Source organism: Aulonocara sp. 'chitande type north' Nkhata Bay, linkage group LG2 (assembly GCF_057382095.1).
Source record: "Aulonocara sp. 'chitande type north' Nkhata Bay isolate Kocher_YH1m ecotype deep benthic linkage group LG2, A_spYH_male_GT1.1, whole genome shotgun sequence".
NCBI classification, from domain to species: Eukaryota; Metazoa; Chordata; class Actinopteri; order Cichliformes; family Cichlidae; genus Aulonocara; species Aulonocara sp. 'chitande type north' Nkhata Bay.
This window is the reverse complement of record NC_141345.1, coordinates 20,667,860-20,680,996: the sequence shown is the minus strand read 5'-3', so window position 1 is coordinate 20,680,996 and position 13,137 is coordinate 20,667,860.

Genomic DNA, 13,137 nt, shown 5'->3' with positions numbered 1-13,137 from the left:
TCCATCTGCTGAAAGGCTTGTGGGTGGGCTTCCTCTTGGCCCTTGTGGAAAAATGGTTTGGGGAGAGAGTGGCAGACATTAAGGAAAGACTCTGATGTACACCTAATATTTCTACACTGAGTAATCAGCTATAGTGAGATTGGGGTATTTAAGGCATTTCTGGAGATCTGTTATTACACAATAGGCTTTTAGATTTATTCAGTTGACTTAAGGAACCTGTTAGGCTCATTTTCATCTGGTAATCCACTAGAATGCCTTTACTTGAATCAAAGAACAACAGACAGTGAATGTCTTAAAAACAAACTGTTTCAGCTTATGTCTATTTAGAGCTCCCTTGTTAAACGCTCAGTTACTTCTGATTGGTTAAACTTGGCTGATTGATTGTAAGGACCACCTCCTCTACCTCCTGCCACTGCGGGAGATCCAAAGGAAAAACCTGTTAAACTGAAAGTACTATAAGTGAAAAGTCTCTTCTTAAAAAGTCTTCCTTTGATGCACACATGTCATTCCTGTATCTGTTAGCAATCCATCTGTTTATATATGTTTATTCCACTGGATCGATCAGTGAAATAAATGTCTACATTACATGTCACACAAGCTTATGTAATGCCTTTAGCCTACTGTTACGGCATAATATTTTTTACCTATATAACAACAGGTAAAAGTTACAATTATATAAAACAAACCACAAGCGTTCCACTCTGGTTGCATTTTGCGACCTTAGTCATTTGGAAATATTATCCTATGTTGTCATAAAAACAAAATACAAAGTTATGAAGTCCTTACCAAAAGCTGTGTTCCATTTTGATGCGATGTAGTAAGAGCTGCTAAAATCAGGGAACTGAAAAACCTGTTTTTGTGTACATGTTTTAAATCAATACCCACATAACTACTGTTTCTAGTAATTGTCAGAGTATCACTATAATAGTAGGACAGATTTGGTGTCATTCTACAATACATCAAGACTGAAACAGCTGCTGTAAGGAAATGGGTCTTTGTCAAGGGTGAGTTGATAACGCCCACAGCACAGAGTGAATGCACTGTGTATGTAACCATGTAACTGCAGTAGTAACACTGCAAGCTTTTAATTGCAGTTTTGCCCTGTTATTCAAACTTCACTATCACTTTACTGATAATGAGGTTTAAATCACTGATAGTGACTTAAACAATAAACTTTATGTAATAATTAGTAGATATTGAAACTAATACGCCCAATAGGATGAGTACGTTATGCAACACATCCTGTTCTGTCATGGCTAACAGGCCAAATATAAGAAAATGTCACCTGATGAATCTGTAAGAATCCATTTCATAACAATTAAGAAATTTACCACGAAACAAGCCACACCTTGTTTAAACATCTTAAAATGCTTTAACTTAAATAATAATTGATTGTTTTGTGTTTGGTTTTTGGTTTTAAACATAACATAATAATACTAGGTATACACTTCATAACTGCACATTTCCAACCCCAAAATTGTTAGTGTCACTGCACACTTTTTACAACTTTTCTAAGGGCAATAATAAACCCTTATATGTTGACTGTCCTATGGAGGAAGGTTCAGGTGCTATTAATCTTCACGTGTATTGACCAAGCGTTTCCTGCATCATTGTGAATCTCTGTGCTGTGGCATTTGGTGTTCAACTAGTGAAAAGGTTAACGATATATAAAACTAATTGTACTGTACTTGAGGAGGCTATGGCATTTGATCGGCTGTTTTTCTGATCCCCCAACACAATTAGTATTTTTGATTCATAAAGTTGACTTGAAAATACCAAGAATGACTTATATGGGCAGATAATGAAATGTCAGGATATGCTGAAAATCCTTGAGCACCGCAGCCACACCTACATGACACCCTCTAACCTTAGATGTTCGACACAACACCTTACCATGTATTTCTCATTCACCCATATGAACACACACACCAATGGTAGCAGAGCTACCATGCAAGGTACTTGCTTAACATCAGGGGTAATAGCTCCTTGAGGCAACTCTTGCTGTGAATCTGTGCTATATATATATATAAAATTAAATTGGAATTGAATTAACTTGGGTATCAGTGTCTTGCCTGAGAACACGTAGACATGGGGAGGGGCTGAGCATCTTGACAACTAATGTGGAAATTAGTGCACAGCTTTGACTTCAGCCACAGCCAGCACAGGGAGATGCTCATTACATAAAAAAAACGTGTGTTGCCTGTTTTTGCGTTAAAAAAAGAAAACTGATTATGTCCTCCACTTGAATTAATCATGTTTACTGGCAGTTTAATTTTCTTCCTCCAGCGTTGTTCTCTTACTTGCTTCCTCTCAAGTGTGACATTGTCTACACAATAGCTCCTCTTGTAATTAAATATATCCGACGCAATGCTACGCAGAGTGGATAATTGATTATAATCAGCTGTTTTAGGTTTCCAATGAACTAGGAAGAGCTTTGTTTGCCTCGGTACATCTTGGAATTCTAATCATTCAGTCAGGGACTATAAAACCTGTAGGAGCAACACAACTTCTGACCCTTGCCGTCAAGGAAATAGGGTCATGAGAAAATGGTGGCGCTATCAACAGGGTGAACACATTACAAGTTCACAATAGCACATTGTATTCTTGCCCTTTGAATTTCTGACCCTGGGAGATTTAAACGTTATCACTGATACATGTTCTCCCTTTGGCCGAAGCATACCATATGGGTTGAGTTTTTTGTACTTTTGCAAAAAATAAACCACTTAACAAATGTAAAAAAAAAAGAAGAAGCTGAAATGCAAAAATGAACAAATACAAATATATCACAAATGATAAGTCTATTGTTGGTTGCAGGCACATGCAGTCCACACACAAAGTGAAATTGTCAGGAACAAACGCTTTACAAAATGATGTGATAGCTTGAAATGTCACTTTGTAACACATGTTGGATACCACTTTTTCATAATCACTCCATGTTTATGAAGTAGTGGTTCTATTAGTTGACTCCCACCTTAGGAAGGTGTGGTTCAGGCCTTCCAGTCACCATTATGCTGGTATCTGGAATATGGTTTATGTTATGACATCCGGCTGTTTTTCACATATGTTCATGCATTATATGGATATGGTTACTGTTGACCATATAGTCATAAAACTCATTTAACACTTTCACAAACACTTTCATTCAGTGGTGAAGGAGAGCATATGTCGTATTTTACCTTCCTGATAATATTGTATACAAATTGAGGTTACAGTGAATGTGCAAAATACACAGCATAATTTACAAATGATGTACACATTCATATTTCTACTGCCTGATGTGTCATGAGTTTGGGCTGGAGGTAAAAAGCTTGACCAGAAAGATAAAGCCTAACAGGATGAGAATCCCTCTGAAGTTTGGTCAGGAGAGCAGCAGTGATGGCAAATTCTTGAAAATCTGCCATCACCACATGCTTTACATTGAAAGGTAGACCCTATAAGAATACATGCAGAGAAAAGCCTAACAGTTATGACTCCATATGAGCAAGCACTTTGATGACAGTGGGATGGAAAAACTCCCTTTTAGCAGGAAGAAACCTCCAGCAGAACCAGGCTCAGGGAGTGGTGGCCATCTGCTGCAACCGGTTGGGGTGAGGAGAGGAAGACAGTACAAGAACATGTTGTGGAAGAGAGCCAGAGAATAATAACAGGTAATCATTCAATGCAGAGAGGTCTATTAACACGTAATGAGTGAGAAAGATAACTGAAGAAGAAATACTCACTGCATCATGGGAATCCCCCTGAAGTCTACATCTATTGCAGCATAACCAAGGGAGGATTCAGGGTCACCTGGTCCAATTATTAATTCATGTACTAACCAAGACTTGGAAGAAAGAGACCAAATGTTTATTAATCCACATTTCACTGTGTTACTCTTGGGTGCAGATGTAGATGCTGTAGAACTATTGTTCTTTTTATGTGTTTTGTTTTTTTGTTTTTTTTTGTTTTTTTGCACAGAGGCATGTAAGACTGCAACTCTGCTTCCTGGTCCCAACTCTTGATAGTCATGTTTTGGGTGGGTTTAATAAATTGGGCCAGTTTTCTAGAAATGAGAGCTGTTCCATCCAAAGTGGGATGGATGCCTTCTCTCCTAACAAGACCAGGTTTCTGCCATAAAGGTGACCAAAGTTGATCTGTTATCTATAAAGCCCACATTGTTTTTTTAGACACCACTCAGACAGCCTGCAATTTAAGGAGAACATGAGGCTTAACATGTCACTTCTGGTCCATTTGGGAGGGGACCAGAGAAAACTTTCAGACAGACAAAAGACAGGACAGAAACATTCCCGAAGGAAGATGAGGGATGAATAGAAGGCAGAAAATCAAAGCAGCTGGACTCCAACTGAATCAAGTGAGGAGCCATTAAACAACTCTGATATCTTGTCAACTTACTCAGGAAAAGGTGAACAGCCTATGTAAAGAGTCAGGAATATAGGCATATGGGTGCCATCGGTAGACACAGATTAAGTTAGCATTGTGTCTGTAAACTGAAACTAAAATACTGTAGACTCACTACAGTCTTACAGTTGGCCAATAGAGAAAGAAGGTTGGGCTTGCTGACCACCACAGGTGCAGAGTGGTGTCAAAGTCCCAAGCTAATGTGGATACTGGAGCATGATTGTGAGAGACAAGGGTGTCAATTTCCACCTCCCTCTGGCAAAAACATGCTGTCTAACTCCTCACAAAGGTGTTTTCACTGAAATCAAAGTCCCTGAAATAAAAAGGCAAACTGACCAGGAATTTGCCAATTGGGCCTTTGCTGTACTGTTAGAAATTAGGGTAAAGTTTAAAAAATTGACCCACATGCTGATACAAAAGAGACAATTGGGCTGGAAAAGTAACAAAACTGAGGACACAAGAAAATCCAAAAGAAATGATCCAACTAAGAGAATCCAAAAACGTAAACATAATGAAGTCCAAAAAGGTAATGAACTAAAAACCATAACTCAGGGAAGACAGGCAGACTGTGAGACATGAGAAAGTCTCACAGTCTTCAAAAATAGAGAACAGGACATGGACGACTTGACAAACTGACAAAGGGATAAAACACACAAATTAAATACTCACATGGAAGAGTGGGGTAACAAGGAAGAAGTAAACACAATCAGGCCGGAGCAGGCAATAACAAGGGCAGGAAAAGCAAAAACACGCATGAAGTAAAAACACATGTCAAGCAAAGTAAATAACCTTCAGAGTACGAAAGGAAGCAAGTAAAAGACAGACATGGAACACACACATACACAGGAAGATGTGGAATAGGAGGCACAAAAGGCATTGAGAGAAGGCAAAAAAGAAGTCTTTCATTACTTTCCTTCCTTTTTCTCAAATTCTCATGTGTGAAGATAACTCTTTTAGCGTTTACGGTAACTTACACAAACACATCTGACTGTTATTGTTCATAAATCTTAAAGAATACCTGCTCATTTGTAAAACAGCTCTTGCAGTCATCTAATGTTTGATTAACGGCAACGCTATAACCAATGAGCGAAAAGGCTCAACTATCGCAGGCAGTTTTTGTAATGAGGAGAGATGAGTTTTGTAACAGAAGAAGGGAGGACAAAATGCCAAGCCATCACAAGCACATATTTGTATTAAAGCTGTGTCTCATAGAGCAGCATTGATCACGTCAACACGGTGTGACCATAAGGCTTCTCTATTCCTCACAAGACCAGGCTGAACTTTAGTCCTGATCTCTTCAAACCAAGGTCAGACAGATCAAACAATGTGTAAAACAAGTCAAAACAGAGCAATGTGTAATTAGTTTCTCAGTTTGTTTGGCCTTGCCCATAGTAACTGCACATTTATCTTCATGCAAATTAGTTTCTCATTGTAATACCAAAATATAGAGGGCACACATCTCCCCTGGCAACAGTAGTGGTTACTTGAAGAGCCGGGATTTGAAGCCCAAGTAGAACACGTTGCCTTTAAATAAAAGTGCTGTAGCAATTGCATAACTCTTATAGTGCACATACATTCCAGTACATGTGGCTGAACAGCCTTTAAGCAATCTCTCCTGACGCTTCTCCAACAGAACTGGTTTACCTTTTGTCCTTTATCTATCTGTCCCTTTATGAGTGGGTTTGCAACACTACAAATGCCTCAGAGAAGAAACTACATGAAAGTGCGCACCATTACCATCAAATTGCCTATCTCGTCCAGAAGAGCTGGCTTTTCAACTCAACTTTGAGTGCCTTGGAACACGCTCCAGGACAGTTATAAAACCAGTTACCTTTCATCATCATTAGAAAGTATCGTGATTAGTCATTCTTTTGGGGACAAATAAACCTAAGGCACCTAAGGCCAAGTTGCATACACACATTACAGTGTGTGCCTGTCGTTCATTAGGCAGTACATTTTATGAGTCCTGTTTGTTAGGTATTTTTCCACTGTCATCTCACACTATTGCAAATAATTGGGTGTTATTTAGGACAAGATTGGCTGTGACATGATGTAAAGGACTATTGATATTTTCATGTGATATATTTCCAGGAAATTAGTCTCATGCAAACAAACCCATGCACCAAAACTGAAATGGTTGAGGGTTTTGATGTAGAACTTTTACAAAAGAAGAAATTACCTCATTTTAAATCACCTCTCAAACACGACCCTGCATGAGGTCCAGTAGTAATAATTCAACCACTGTAGAAAATTATATCTGTTGGGCACATTGCATCTGGAATGAAGTAAACATGCACACCAGTTTTGCTGCCTTCTTTACTCTTCATGAGCATGGTCAACAAGACCACAGCTCTTTTTGCTTGATATATACACGAAGACATTTTAAAACCCTGTCTAAGGTTCTTATAAATGCATTGCTCCAATGCCATTCTCCTCACCAGAGCTAACATTAGTAGCTAACTGTGATCCTTGGGGAGGATTTACAACATTTGTCTTGGCAGATGCATGCCCATGTGTTAATATTTACAACTCCTAGCCACGTGACTGTTGTGCATCACTTTCCAGCTAAATGAGGTTTCCAATTACCAAGGATACTGGCTACAGTTAGAGTTTGCCTCTGAGTGTACTCTGTCTCTCCCCAAACAAGGAAAATGCTGTGGTCACTGGGCAAGAAGATGAGATTCTATGACAGAGGGGGAAAAAATCAGAATAAAATAAAATCAATAAAACGATTAAATAAGATCTGAAGTGGTACGACAGTTCTTCAGCTCTTTCTTCAAAGAATAATGAACAAACATCGCTTTGTCTGTCTGCTGACACCTAACATGAGGGTTAAGTCTCTTCAATCATCTCTCCCCATCTGTCTCTGTATTTTTGACATGCACAAATGTGGCACCACCCCGGAGTCCAAATCCACCTCAGTTCCAAGATCTTCATTTCTGTTTTCTAATGCCAGGGCACATCAGACTGACTAGTTTCCTGTTCAGAGAGTAAACAGTCAGGGAAAATTGTAAGGTTGGAGAGATAAATAACTGAGACTTATACAAAGGAATCGATGACACAGTTTATCAATACTGAAGTGGCGATGTTCTCCCTCCAAAAGAAGACACTGAAGAAATGATTCTGACGATAATAAAGCATGAACTTTTTATTCCATTCTCGTTTTTGAGGACTTGTTTCCTCCAACTTGTGGGAAAGCTATAAATTTCTGCAAATTGTGGGATGTATGCTCAGACACATTTTTGTTTTGAATACAGAATCAGCCTTGTTAACATGTGCATTTATAAGGCCCTGTGTCCATTTAGTTTTGCCAGATGTCCTTGTGTAACACTTTAAATTATCATCAGCCATGCAGACCCAGTTCTCTCTTTGACTGGGGTTGTGACAGTGAAAGTCACATAATGAGTATAATAATAAGCGTGACAGGTATAACAAGTGAGTGTTTTAAATGCTACATGAGTATGGTATTAAATATTGTTGACCTTGCTGCAATTTATTACACATTCAATGAGCTCATTAATGACTTAAACACATTAATGAATTAAGCATGGCTCAGTTTAATAATGACTATCTGGATGATGTCTGGGGAATGCTCTTTGTTCCCAATAAAAATCTCATCAAAAAACTCATACACACTGTGTTATTTATGACAGAACCAACTTTTGAATTTAGATTCACAATGTTCAGCAAAACATGTCTGACTGACACCAGCCGAGATATACCAGCAAGTCACTGGCCTCATTCGTTTCTCTTCATTGGTTACGCAACTTAAATTTGCTTCTTCCTCTGATAAGTGTTCAGCGCTGTGTTTTCTGGCAGCAGAAAAGAGGAACCAGAAGTGAAGGTAATACAGAAAGGACACCTCCCTCTGGTATGGTTTACCAAGCTAAGATTAGCAGTCAATACTTCCTTTCTTACCCTTTAGAAAGAAGAAATGTTCAAGTACTGTTTTCTTTTTGGGAAAAAAGAAATCAATACTACAGTCTCCTTTACCAGGCATAATAAAAAAAAAATAGTGAACATAGTGTCATAGGTAAGATCACACTGTACACTACACTGAACTTTGATATGAGGTGTTATGTATTTAGTAAAAGCAATATGTTGTTTAGTGGTACTACTTTGAGTTATAAAGTAGAGAACACCAAGTGTGGTGAATGTGCGCATTGATATGCATGTGTCCTTCCACAACATCTTTAATAATGTAAGTTACTTTCCACAAAAAGGTGTTGTTGCTTAAGTGGCTAAGTTATAAGAGAGAACATAACATGAGGGTTAAAGAAAAAAATAAAGGATTGCAGGACTGCAAATGATGACTATCAAAGCAGCAGCTCAACACACCATGTTTTGGCATGAGTGGCTGTACTTACAAGCATGAACACTACTTGTCTGCTTAAAGAAGAAGCTCCGTTTTTTGCAAATTGCATTGCATTTGATCTAGTTTACATTTTCATGAACTGTAAGCCTGCATGGTGAGTCTGTGGGTGATCTTTGCACTAGCTGTAATGTTTCAGCTATCTTATAAAATGCAAAGTGTTCTGTATCCACAGGGTTAAATTTTAAACGACTTTGGTTTATGATACCAGCACGCCAGATACGAATGGTGTAACTGAAAAGATTAAGGACATTTCCACCATTCTGAGCTAATGCTAATTATCTCATTTCTATCTGTACTAGCAGACACTCTGGCCACACTACCGCTCATTATCACAAATTATCATTGGTCTTATCAGCCAATTATATTGAAGTAACTCAGTGCATTCAGACAGGCAGAAATGGTCAAAAGGACCTGCTGAATTTCACATCAAGGATCAGAATGGGGAAGAAAAGGAGATTTAGGTGACTTTAAATGTGACATGGCTTTTGGTGCCAGATGTGCTCGTCTGACTATTAAAAACACACAACCATCTCTAGGTTTTACAGAGTGCGGTCTGAAAAAGAGAACATATCCAGTGAGTGGCAGTTCTCTGGGCAAAAATGCTTTTTTGATGTCAGAGATCAGAGAAGAATGATCAGCCTGGTTCTAACTTATAAGAGGGCAACAGTAACTCAAGTAAAGAACGGTTACAAACAAGGTATACAGAAGACTATCTCTGAATACATCGCTTGTCAACTTTTGAAGCAGCACACCACAGTAAATGCCACAGCCTACCTGAGCATTGTTGCTGACTGTGGTCATCCCTTTTTGACCAAGTGTACTCATCTTCTGATGGCTGTGCCAGTGACACCTTGAAAAAAAAAAACCATCCCTGGATCTCAAACCAACAGAGCACCTTTGGGATATGGTGGAGCTGATATAAATGTAGCAACTGAATGATACTGTCATGTTAACATGGACCAGCATCTCTGAGCAAGGTTTCCAACATGTTGTTGAATCTGCGCCATGGAGAATTAAGGAAGTTCTGAGAGGAAAAAACAGATTCCAATGCAATACTATCAACGTGTACCTGATGAACTTGTCGGTGAGCGAATGTTTACACTGAGTGTGTCGGCATGGTAACATTAATGTTTACTGTAAATACTGGTTATCTGTTTGCAACACTTTATAACAATAATCATTAAAAACGTGATAGTTTATTAAACTTCAGCCAGTATTTTTGGACTTTTAACAAACAGTAAAATAATTAATAATGCAAAATAATAATGTTGAAAGTACTGCTTTTATTTTGTGAAATACAAACTATTCACTGTTTGTTTTTTGCGTTGTTGTTTTTTTAAATTTATGATATAGTAATAATGTATCATTTTCAAACTAAGGTAAGACAGCACTACTTTAAGTGCACAGACGTTTCCCTGCTTTCTACTATGCTTGTAAGATTTATCTTCTCCTTTTATCTTTTTCATCATGAACTGGGTCACAGGTACAACTTTTACTGTCCTTGCCTGTGTTTTGACATTTTTACAAAAACATCAAAATTTTTATCAGTTTTGCCCTTAATGTTGGCTGAAACCTCAGTGACAAAATGGTCTGACCTGAATCATTTGACAATGGTGGCCATCAGCTTGTATGTCACTAATAAAGCATCACTTTGAAAACCCCTGTATCTACCACTGTGGTCCAGACTGTCTTTTTTGGGTCAGGCGACTGAAAAAATAAACTCACCAACTTTCTTTTATCTAAATCTGTGTATGTGTTGGAATCTGTGTGTCTGTTATCTAATGCAATCTGCCAAACATTAAACGATGGCACGTGAAGATATGGAATTCTTATTTAAGATTGAGAAGTAAGCCGACAAGGAAATTAAAAAGCAATGTAACCGGTAGTATAAAATTATCAGCAGTGCAGTTGCACTTTATGTTAAAAAATGCAATGAGCGAACTCTCTCTCTACTTCAACCTGTGATTTTGTACAATTGCAGGCCTGGTTTTGTGCCACACAGTCATTACAGTGATAATGGCTCCAAATTAGCTTCATCCTGCAAGCTTGCCCCATCCGTCTTGGGCCTAGATAACAGAGGTTCATCTTTGGGAAGAGCAGATAAGTTACATTTATATCGGTTATATTACCATGCCAGAATAGTTGAAGTGAGACCAGATTTACTGGCTGCTCTACAGTATCCCATGGGGCAATCTTACGAGCACAGAAATGAAGCCATCTGGGAAATGCCAAAAACTGCAGTTCTTCAAGTGGCCACTTGAGATTGGATAATTTGCATGTTTGGAGCCTGGTACACAAGCAGGTTTTTGTTCTTTCTAGCTAAATCCCCCCTCCCGGCCTTAACCCAACTACAGGATGAGATACATGGATTCCAGTACAGGCAGCTGTAGCCGGCAGCTGTCTGGAAAGCTTCACCTCTGCACATCTGAGTCACCAAACTGGACCTTTTGTGCCTTTTGGAAAGGTTAATTGATTGATGTAGTGAATTGCACTAACAACATGTCCAAGAAGCCGGTGTTTAGTGAGTGATGTTCTGTTCTGCAGTTTTGTTTGTATATTATGTAGTACTATTTAGCAGGTATCTGTAACTAAGCAGTGCACCTATACAGTCTATGGAGCTGATAACATCGCACTCCATCATCACTTCCAAATTTGGTTACTTCTGGCTGCAATCCAAGATGGGGATGGCTACCAAGCTAAAATTCAGGTTTTAAAATAGGACTTCACAAACCATCTTTTAACATCTTCTATATGCAGTCTGTACAACATCCTCAAAGGCTCTAAGAGGATTTTGGCCTACAATGTTGAGGATATTGTGCATGCTCATGCATATCAGCTGCTCAGTAACGTCTGATTCTTTCTCATGGCTACACTGAGCGAGAAAGTAGCCTGTTTACCTTTATCAGAGCATCGAACATCTAATTTGCCATCGGTAAAGCACAGCTAGCTCTGCAAAAACAATATCAAGATGGCATTCTCACTCAAATTTACTGAATAAACAATGTAAGAAGCTCAAACAGCAAAAGCAGATGTGTTGTGACAACAGCACTTTTTTTTCTTGCATCATATTACTTGAATGCATACAGCCTTTACCCGCATGGATTATTCTGACCACACACAGAAAACCGAAAAACCTTTCACCTAGAAACCTAGATTTTTTTGTATTTGATTGCCATGTAATTTTATGTTTTCAGTCACTAGTCTAAGGGATTCACCTGTGCTTTATTGACAAAGGACGGTTATGTAATTCAATATTTTGGTTAGGGCCGATGGTCAGAAAAAGCTTTTTTCCGTTTTTGTTTATGATAGTGTCAAAAACTTTTGCCGCTTTGTATTGTAAAGTGTGCAGTGACAGTGACATCTGCAGCATATTTAGTAGTCAGGAAATCCCCTTAAAGGCAGCAGGAAACAGTAAAACTGATCTTAATCTGTACCAGTGGAGTGAGCTTTAAATTTTTGAATTAAGAAAAAAAAAAACCAAATCTAGTCCTGTTTTTTTCATTAATTTTATTTAATTGCCAGACAGGAGTGGAAACAGTCCCATATAGGCAAAACTTAGTGACAGTTGATCAATCAGACTCCCTCAGATGCCTTATAGTAATATTCTTCTTGCCGGAAATTAAGTTTTTCAATTAACATTAATGAAAATGTCTGCAATATCAAACAAGGAAAGAAAAGCACTGCAGTGAGCATGCTGCAGTGTCTTTGTGCAGACCCTGTGGGTACATCTGTTTATCAGTTTGTGCATGTGCGTGCGTTTCAGCTCTCAAGAGGAAGGTGTAGTTTTCCCATCAACAATGTAACATGTGTGCATGACGTCTCTGCATGTTTTCTATTATGTCTTCCTATGCAAAATATATTTCAACAGTGTCACCATCCAACAGTAAATACAAGGAAGTAAATACTTTCCCATCATGTGTCTAGCCTCTGTTACTATAGTCAAGCTCTAAACAAATTTTAATGAATAATTTTTCGGCCCATTTAGATTTGTGGAGACTAAACTAAGAGCACATGTCATAAAACAGCATAAATCCAATAAAGAAAGCAAAGCAGCAGAGACGAGACAATGCCGTGTAAAAGCCAAACTCATAACAAGATTGTTCTCCTTATTGGAATCATTGTTATTCTGACCCCCATAGTCATTTTTATTGACTGCTGTTGGCATGCTGTCTTTTGATATGCATATTTCAGCTTTCGGAGATTGGAACGTGAAGATTAAGTTATCTATGAACCAGAGGTGGGACCAAGTCATTGTTTTGCAAGTCTCAAGTAAGTCTCAAGTCTTTATCCTCAAGTCTCAAGTCAAGTCTCAAGTAATGTCAGGCAAGTCAGAGTCGAGTCTCAAGTCACTGGTGTAAAAGTCCGAG